This window comes from Panthera uncia, assembly GCF_023721935.1.
Source record: "Panthera uncia isolate 11264 chromosome A1 unlocalized genomic scaffold, Puncia_PCG_1.0 HiC_scaffold_16, whole genome shotgun sequence".
NCBI lineage: Eukaryota > Metazoa > Chordata > Mammalia > Carnivora > Felidae > Panthera > Panthera uncia.
In genome coordinates this window covers 196531-206488 of record NW_026057576.1, presented here as the reverse complement: position 1 = coordinate 206488, position 9958 = coordinate 196531, and positions in this window count along the sequence as shown.

Genomic DNA, 9958 nt, shown 5'->3' with positions numbered 1-9958 from the left:
TGCTGAATTCATGTATTAGTCCTAGTAATTTTTTGGTGGAGTCTTTCAGGTTTTCTATATAGAGTATTATGTCATCTGCAAATAGTGAAGTTTTGGATTATTTTTATTTATTTTTTGTTGTCTGATTACTGAGGCAAAACTTTCAGTACTATGTTAAATAGTAATGGTGAGAGTGGTCATCCTTGTCTTATTCCTGACTGTAGGGGAAAGGCTCTCGGTTTGTCTTCCTTGAGGATAATATCACCTGTGGGTCTTTCATAGATGGCCTTTATGATGTTGAGGTATGTTCCATCTATCCCTACTTTGTTAAGGGTTTTATCAAGAACAGATGTTGTATTTTGTCAAATGCCTTGCCTTTTCTGCATCTATTGAGAGGATCATGTGGTCTTTATCCCTTCTTTTATCAATGTGGAGTATCATGTTGATTGATTTGTGAATATTGAACCAGCTCTGCCACCCAGGAATCAATTCCATTTTATCCTGGTGAATAATTCTTTTAATGTACTCCTGAATTCGATTTGCTAATATCTTGTTGAGAATTTTTGTATCCATGCTCATCAGGGATATTGGCCTGCAATTCTCCTTTTTAGTGGGGTTTTTGTCCTGTTTTGGAATCAAGGTAACACTGGCTTTGTAGAATAAGTTTGGAAGTTTTACTTCCACTTCTGTTTTTTAGAACAGTTTGAGAAGAATAGGTATTAACTCTTTAAATGTCTGGTAGAATTCTCCTGGGAAGCCATGTGACCCAGGACTTTTGTTTGTTTGGAGATTTTTGATTACTGATTTAATTTCTTTGCTGGTTATGGGTCTGTTCAAATTATCTATTTCTTCCTGTTTAAATTTTGGTAGTTTGTGAGTTACTAGGTATTTGTTCATTTCTTCCAGATTGCCCAGTTTGCTGGCATATGATTTTTTCTAGTATTCTTTTATAATTGTTTGTATATCTGTGGTGTTCGTTGTGATCTCTCCTCTTTCATTTGTGATTTTATCTATTTGGGTCCTTTCTCTTTTCTTTTTAATAAATCTGGCTAAGGGTTTATTAATTTTGTTAATTATTTCAAAGCACCAGCTCTTAGTTTTGTTGATCTGTTCTAATATTTTTGTTTGTTTCTATTCTGCTCTTATCTTTATTATTTCCCTTCTTCTGCAGGCTTTAGGCTTTTTTTTTTTTTTTTCGTTCCTTTTCTAGCTCTTTTAGGTGTATAGTTAGGTTGTATATTTTGGGATCTTTCTTGCTTCTTGAGATAAGTCTGAATTGCAATATGCTTCTCTCTTTGAAATGCCTTTGCTGCATCCCAAAGGTTTTGGACTGTCGTGTTTTCATTTTCATTTACTTTCATGTTTTTTTATTTGTTATTTAATTTCCTGGTTAACATGTTCATTCTTTAGTTGGATGTTCTTTAATTTACATGTATTTGAGGGCTTTCCAAATTTTTTCTTGTGGTTGATTTCAAGTTTCATAGTGTTGTGATCTGAAAATATGCATGTTATGATCTCAATCTTTCTGTTCTTGATGAGGGCTAATTTGTGACCCAGTTTGTGATCTATTCTGGAGAATGTTCCATGTGTACTTGAAAAGAATGTATCCTGCTGCTTGAAGAGGAAATGTTCTGAATATATCTGTTAAGTCCATCTGGTCCGTTGTGTCATTCAAAGGCTTTGTTTCATTGTTGACTTTTTGCTTAGATGATATGTCCATTGTTGTAAGTGGGTGTTAAAGTCCCTTACTATTATTTTATTATTTTGTGTATTATTGTTTCTTTATATTTGTTATTAATTGATTTATATATTTGAGTTCTTCCACATTGGAAGCATAAATATTTACAATTGTTAGAACTTTTTGATGGATAGACCCCTTAATTTTGATATAGTGCCCTGCTTCCTCTCTTGTTATACTCTTTGTTTTAAAATCTAGTTTGTCTGATGTAAGTATGGCTACTCTGGCTTTCTTTTGACTTCCATTAGCATGATAGATGGTTCTCCATTCCCTAACTTTCAATCTGCAGGTGTCTTTAGGTCTAAAATAAGTCTCTTGTAGGCAGCATATAGATGGTCTTGTTTTTTAATCCATTCTGATACCTGATGTCTTTTGATTGAAGCATTTAATACATTTACATTTGGAGTAATTATTGAAAGATATGAATTTAGTGTCATTGTGCTACCTGTAAAGTTAGTGTTTCTGGTGATGTTCTCTGATCCTTTCTAGTCTCTGTTACTTTTGGTCTATAAATTCTTTATGTATTTTGGATACTTGCCCCTTATCAGATATGTCATTTGCTATCCTCTCCAATTTAGTAGGTTGTCTTTTTGTTTTATTGGTTGTTCCTTTTGTTGTACAGGATTTTTTAAATTTTGGTATAGTCCCAATAGTTTATTTTTGCTTTTGTTTCCCTTGCCTCAGCAAACACCTAGAAAAAATATTGCTATGGCCGATATCAGAAATTACTGCGTTGTTTTCCTCTAGGAGTTTTGTGGTTTCAGGTCTTACTTTTGAGTTTATTTTTATGTATGGTGTAAGAAAACAATCCAGTTTCATTCTTTTGCATATAGCTATCCTGTTTTCCTAACACCATTTATTGAAGAGATTGTCATTTTCCCATTGCATATTCTTGCCTCCTTTGTCATAGATTAATTGACCATATAAGGGTGGCTTTATTTCTGTTCTCTCAATTCTGTTCTGTTGATCTATGTGTGTATTTTTATGTCAGTGCCATACTGTCTGTCTGGGAATTTTTATCCCTTGGCAACTCCTTCAAGCTGCTTACTTTTCTATTACTTCTTCATTTCTTCATTTCCCCCACAGATTCTCTGTACACACTAAGCTTTTCAAGAATAGCTTGAATAACAACCAAGCAGGGAAACTATGGAATTTGGTAAGTTGATGCTGGGAGAGAACACAGCATGATTTTGGCATGAGTTGTTTACACTTTGTTAATTGGCCTTTATGTCTTAGATCAACATTGCAGCTCCAGTCTTAAAACTTATTTATGTAGACGTAGATGTGTCAAGATTCACAATCTTTCACAGGAAACTGATCTACTGATGCTTTTAGCTGGTTTGAAAAAATAAAAAGGGTTTTAGAAGTCCACCAGCAATTTCAGCAAATCCCTGCCTCCAGAAAAGTTCCAAAGGGCAGTTCAGGGGGCTCCTGGTTGACTCAGCTGGAGGAGCATGCGACTCTTGATCTTGGGGTTGTTAGTTTGAGCCCCATGCTTGGCGTAGAGATTGCTTAAAAATAAAATCTTAAAAACATTACCAAAAGGCAGTCCAGAATGTTCCATCTTTTATACATTTTCTCTGTTTAGCGCAGCCATAGAATGAGGCAAATGTCAAGATAAAAGATGAGGGGTCTGGAAATTAATGCTATAGCCAGTGATTTCTAATTAAGAGACACCTCTCACTCTGTCCCAGCAGCTAAGGATGCCCAATACCACCACCACCACTGCTTCTCTTCCCCTTGTCATCATCTTCAGTGTTAGCATCATTGTTTTCAGACCTTTGTGGAGGGATAGAGAGCCAGCTGGATTCAGATAAGCTTGACTAATAGATTTCCACCCAGTCCTTTGCTGCCTCTGGGGCCTGTGGCAAGTTATTAAATATCCATGAATTTCAGTGTTGTCATCTTCAGAAATGGGGATGAGAATGACCTCCTTTTTTGTAAATACGAAACAGTGACTTTCACATTATAGACACAATAAATTTTATTTTCCTCCTTTCATCAAGGAGCTAGGTTGAGAAGATACACACATAAAAATAGAATAAACAAAGCTCATATTGAGTGCCTGATCACTGGTGTAGAGAGGGTCCAGCTGGTGAGGTTTGTTTGCACACCATGGTCTCTTTGGAGCAGCATCTTGGCTGTGTTCTACCTCAGGTGGGGGGCCCAATATAGGTTCAAGTGGAAGGCATAATTAGGGACAATAATTTGGAAAGTAACCTGATACTATAACCAAAGCCAAAAAGCCACACAAACCTTTTGACCCTAGTAATGTCATCTTAGAAAAACATATTACAATAAAATAATTGAGAAGAAAAAATATTTATTCTTTGTAAAGATATTCATCATAGCACTATTCACAAAAGTGAAACTAGAAAAATCAAATAAAGAATAAAAGGAGAATGGTTCATCAAATTACAATATGTTGCTCTAATACTATATAGGCAAAAAATCAAATTAATAAGTAACATTCTCCTGTACAGACACAGGGAACGATTATTATATAAAAAGTAAGTATAAATATCCTTAACCACCTGCTCTTTGCCATGAGGGTTCAGAGCTCAGGCAACAAAATCAGCATTCTTATTATCCTCCCTAGGTAAGCAGAGGAGTGGATATTTCCAGACTGATGAAAACTTATTTACAATATAATTTAGAAGTCAAGAGTGGTTTTCTTCAACTTGTTGTTGAAAAATAGACTCAGGATGATTGAAATATTGGCCAACTCCAGGTTTGACATGAAGAATACATTCCCATTGTAGTGTAGCAAGCATAATGCACTTTTAAAAAATTTTAACTTCCACTATAGTTAACATACAATGCTTTATTAGTTTCGGGTATACAATATAGTGATTCAACAATTCTATATATTACTCAGTGCTCATCAAGATGAGTGTACTCTTAATCCCCTAGCATAGTGCACTTTTTTTAAAAAAATTTTTTTAACGTTTATTTATTTTTGAGACAGAGAGAGACAGAGCATGAACAGGGGAGGGGCAGACAGAGAGGGAGACACAGAATCAGAAACAGGCTCCAGGCTCTGAGCTGTCAGCACAGAGCCCTACGTGGGGCTCGAACTCACGACCGTGAGATCATGACCTGAGCCGAAGTCGGCCGCTCAACCAACCAAGCCACCCAGGCGCCCTGCATAGTGCACTTTTGGTATAAGCAATATAACAGTTTACTTTGGGAAAATGACTTTCTGGTTCCCTTTAGTCTGGTGTGGGCTTCGGCTCATGGCACTGACTCTTCTGGTTTGTTCTAGCTCCTGGTATGAGGATCATACATTGAATGAGAGGCCTCTCTGGGGAAAGGAATATGCATACCTGGATGCTTACTCTTGGTGATGTTTCCTAGGCTTTTGTCTTCACATATTCCCTAACAGAATTTTGCAAAATTGCTGTGCCCTCCTGGATGTTTAAGTTGATACGTAAACATTTTCATTTTTAGACCTAAATACTTGCAATGTATCAATCATCCTATCTTTGAGGAATGTGTGTGCAAGTGTGTGTACAATTTGTACATATATAGATTGAAATTATTTTTTCCTGTGACCATAAGATTCTAAATGATAAAACATTTCTTTTAGATTGATGTATCATTAGAAGCATTTAGGACATATTTGATTGAAACAACATTAACCTATTGTGGAAGTGCCTTGGTTGGCACCTGGGGTCAGGGTGCAGGAAGACAACAGGACGTCCCCAGGCCTTGCTCTAAGGCAGATGGGATTCAGAACACAATACTTGTGAAGCTTAAGTACCCCCCAAATGGCTCCCCTACAACTCTCTCTGCCTGTGAGCCTTGAGGTATGTGTGTCTGTGCTGGAGCCTGGGATGTGCATGAGACACCCTTCAGGAGGGATGTGCACTGACTATAAGACTATAAGACTATAAGACTGGGGCAAGTGCAACCCCAGTATTGGCTCCAGCCAACTCCCTAGGCAGCACCTCTATGCCTGAGTGAAGAAGGGGAAGAAGGGAACTCTGCTGTGTGACTCTGCTCAGAGCTCCCTGGTGTCAGGTGTTCCATTTTTTCCATCAGCTCCCTGGTGTTCCATTTTTTCCTCTGCCTAATCCTGGTTCCTGCTCCTCCCCTTCATAAGGGTGGTTCCCTAGGAAACATCTTGCACCTTAAACTCTGTCTCAGAGTCTGCTTCTAGAAATGTAGCTTCTGTCAATAAAAGTCCCTCTGTGAAGACCCCTGTGGGAAGCCAGGGAGCAGCTTAGAGCACTGGGTCTTAAACAAGAGGCCGAGTCCCCTCCATCCCCTTTCCTGTCCTCATGCCTCCTACACAGGGAATCTGGAAAGCCTGATTTTCTGAAACACTTAATGCTTTTGAAGATGTCAGGAACTTATAGCATGACTTATAGATGTCAGGAACAGTACGCTTGTCACATTTAATAAAAATCAAACATCACTTTTTGTGTTGTTCTTCTGGGTGCAATGGGAATGGTGAGGTAGAGTCTCCAGGTAGGACCTCTTCTGTCTCACGTGGGCTGTGGTGAACATTGTAAGGTGTCCTAAAGAGAGGAGTAGGACTACACTACGACCCAGCAATTGCACTACTAGGTATTTATCCAAGGGATACAGATGTGCTATTTTGAAGAGACACATGCACCCCAATGTTTATAGCAGCACTATCAACAATAGTCAAAGTATGGAAAGAGCCCAAATGTCTATCGATGGATGAATGGATAAAGAAGATGTGGTATATATATATACACAATGGAGTATTACTCGGCAATCAAAAAGAATTAAATCTTGCCATTTGCAACTACGTGGATGGAACTGGAGAGTATTATGCTAAGTGAAATTAGTCAGTCAGAGAAAGACAAATATCATATGACTTCACTCATATGAGGACTTTAAGAGACAAAACAGATGAACATAAGGGAAGGGAAACAAAAATAATATAAAAACAGGGAGGGGGCAAAATATAAGAGACTAATAAATATGGAGAACAAACAGGGTTACTGGAGGGGTTGTGGGAGGGGGGATGGGCTAAATGGGTAAGGGGCACTAAGGAATCTACTCCTGAAATCATTGTTGCACTATATGTTAACTAATTTGGATGTAAATTTAAAAAAATAATAAAATTAAAAAAAATATATATGTATATAAAAGGCAAAGTAAATCCTGAGAAGAGGCAGTAGGCCTTGGACAGAGAGATTGGATTCCTTGGGGAGTAATCCATCCCAGGATCTTGAGAAAAGACAGTTTCATCCAGGACAGCTTACTTTGGTACTTTTGAGAGTGAGAGAGGCTTCCCTCTCAACATCCTCTAGAGCTAGCAATCCCTGCACTCCAAAGCTCAGGCCTGAAAGTGAAATCCCTCAATATCAACTGCCACTTTGGTAAGGAGTATCAAGAAGAGAACTTTAAAGTCACTGAAAAAAATTATTGAAACATGAAGTGTCCCAAGCCTCAACTGGGAACCACAAAACTTGGAAAGTTCCTGTGATTCAAAGGAATCCAAGAAAGGGGAACACAGTAAATCTCTGTCATCTTGTCTAATTCTAAAGCCCAGGCATTACATTTATGAATGAAACTTTTGCTACTTCTCTAGTACTAGGGATACCACTATCAGCTGCTTCACTTTAGACTTCTCCCTTTTTCATACAGGACTGTTAACTCTTTAAGAATATACTCACTAGGCCCCATTCACTGGCCTTTAGGCCATTATAATATTTGATTAGGTGATTTTAAGTTACTGGAAGAAGAAAGTCCTGTGGGATTCAAAGTGCCAAAAAACAAACAACAACAAAAAAAGCTAAGGAAGGGTGTTCTGGCCATTTTGGTCTCAAATTGCCTTGTACAGTAATGGGAACAAATTTATCACAGGAAAGGATCAGGCCACTGGGGGTGCACTGAACCCTGCATACTCCCAAAATAATAAGATTTAAATGGCAAACAGATCAGATAGGTCAGGCCTGCAGTCGGTTGAGAGACCTCCAAGAGAATGCAGAAAGCTACCACAAAGTGAGCAGGGCCAAAATAATGTTTGGCACAGGGGACATATTTGGAAGCATCTGCTCCATAATGATCCCCTTCTAACTCTTCTCTGATTTAAAAAGATATAATCCTAGCTTATATTGCATGACATGACCCTAGCCTCCTGGCAAGAGCTAGTTTCTTTAGGTACAGGCAACTGATTCAAGCCGGGTCTATCAGTGTTCAGTTTTCTGTGACTTGGAGATTGGAACTAAGAGAACCAGACATTACCTTTCCATGTGACGGAACTGTAACATATGAACTCAGGAGACAAAGGAGCTAGCTATTGCCCACTGTGTACTTTAATCTGCTAAGAGAGAAGAAACAAGCAGGTATGAACAAGGAAGCAAATATGAGACACATAAAGAAAACCAGCTTGTGTTTCCAACAACTCCCCATTTGCAAAACCCAGTTCATTCCCAAGATCCAGTGACATTTCTGTTGCACTTAAACTAGCCCCCGATGGATCCTGTCCATTGCAACCAAAGAATAGAAATGAATAAATAAAAATGCCTAATTGGGTAGATGCTGCTCAGTTCCTGGTAAATGTCACCATGCAACAGTATAGGCCCAGTGATGCCATACATTTGAAGTTTTTCATGAAAGCTACATACCTATATTTAATATGAAATCTTCTACCTTTCATACACTGGTAATGAAATCAAATTTTGGAAAAACATGGTCCAAGATAAAGTATAAAAAAAAAAAAAGAGGAGAAGGAAACTTGGATTCTGTGTTACCAATGTTATCTTGGCCTGAAGTACATGACAATAATAATGAAATACTATTTTAATAGTGAACACTTCTGAGTACTTGCTATGTGTCAAAGCTCTTCTAAAGACTTTGTGTATGTTTACTGTAGGGGACAAGGACAGTCCACCAAAATGTGCCACTTTGGCATATTGATTATTTTAAATAAAATTTCTTAAGAGACAGCCTGTGCAGGAAGTACACTCAGACCCTCCTCTGCCCCCCTTAAAGCTGGAACTAAATCTCCATGTGAAAGTTGCCCTCTGTATACCAGGAGATAAGGAGACATCCTTATCACCATAGATAGGAAATTTAGAACCAAGAAGGCTATATAAACAACTCTCCTTACTTTTTACTAATTTATTTCTCCAGCCTAAATTCTGTTTAGAACTCCTTCCTACTTGAGGCTCCCGAAGTTGCTTTCTTTGTCCTGTCAATTCCTCATAGATATATTGTCTCTTTGTCTGAAAAGTATCAAAACTGCCTGCCTTGGTTATTTTTTTAGCTCTCAGTTCCATTATTGGGTCTCTGTGCTCTTGTTATAAAACTTTTTTTCTCCTATTGATCTGTCTTATGCAAATGTAATTCTTAGTCTAGCTAGAAGAAGCTTGGCCCAAGGAAAATTTCTTCTTCCCCTTTATGATTCATTTAACCCTCAAAACAACAGCAAGGTAGTTATTATCCTTAATTGAGAGAACAAGAAATGGAATGACAGAAGCTACTTCGTACTGAATGTTTACTACGTGTGGATCTTCGAGCGCTAAGAAAATAATTTGAAATATTTCATGTAATCCTGATGTGACCTAGTGATTTATGTGTTATTATCCCTTTATAGATGGGGAAACTGAAACTTGGAGAGGTCTATAAGCCTCTGTAAGGCTCTTACAAACTGTAAGAGCCAATGGCAGGTGTCCCCAAGACAGGCCACTCCAGCATGAAGATTATTTTGAGTTAAAAGCAGTCAAAAGCCAGCAGTTTCAGGAAAGGCTCTTTAGCTCCCCCTCTACTGCCTAAAAGAATTTTCGGGCGCCTGGGTGGCTCAGTTGGTTAAGCGTCTGACTTCGGCTCAGGTCATGATCTCGCGGTCCGTGAGTTCGAGCCCCGCCTCGGGCTCTGTGCTGACAGCTCGGAGCCTGGGGCCTGTTTCAGATTCTGTGTCTCCCTCTCTCTCTGAGCCTCCCCAGTTCATGCTCTGTCTCCCTCTGTCTCAAAAATAAATAAACATTAAGAAAAAAAAATTAAAAAGAGTTAAGATAGAGGACTTGCTCCAGTAAGAGAGCTGTCACCATAGAAAACAACATCATTATACGACCTAGGTGTGATAGACAGGGAGAAATGGAACAAGGCCTGTTTGATCAAAGTCCTCTCTATGTCCTATTGTTTCTGGATGGGCCAGACTCTTGTTGACTCTTTATCATCTTCCTGTGAATTGCATTTCTTCCTTTGAATTCCCTATCTCCTTCTTCTTAGTTGAGGATGACACACACATCTCATTTT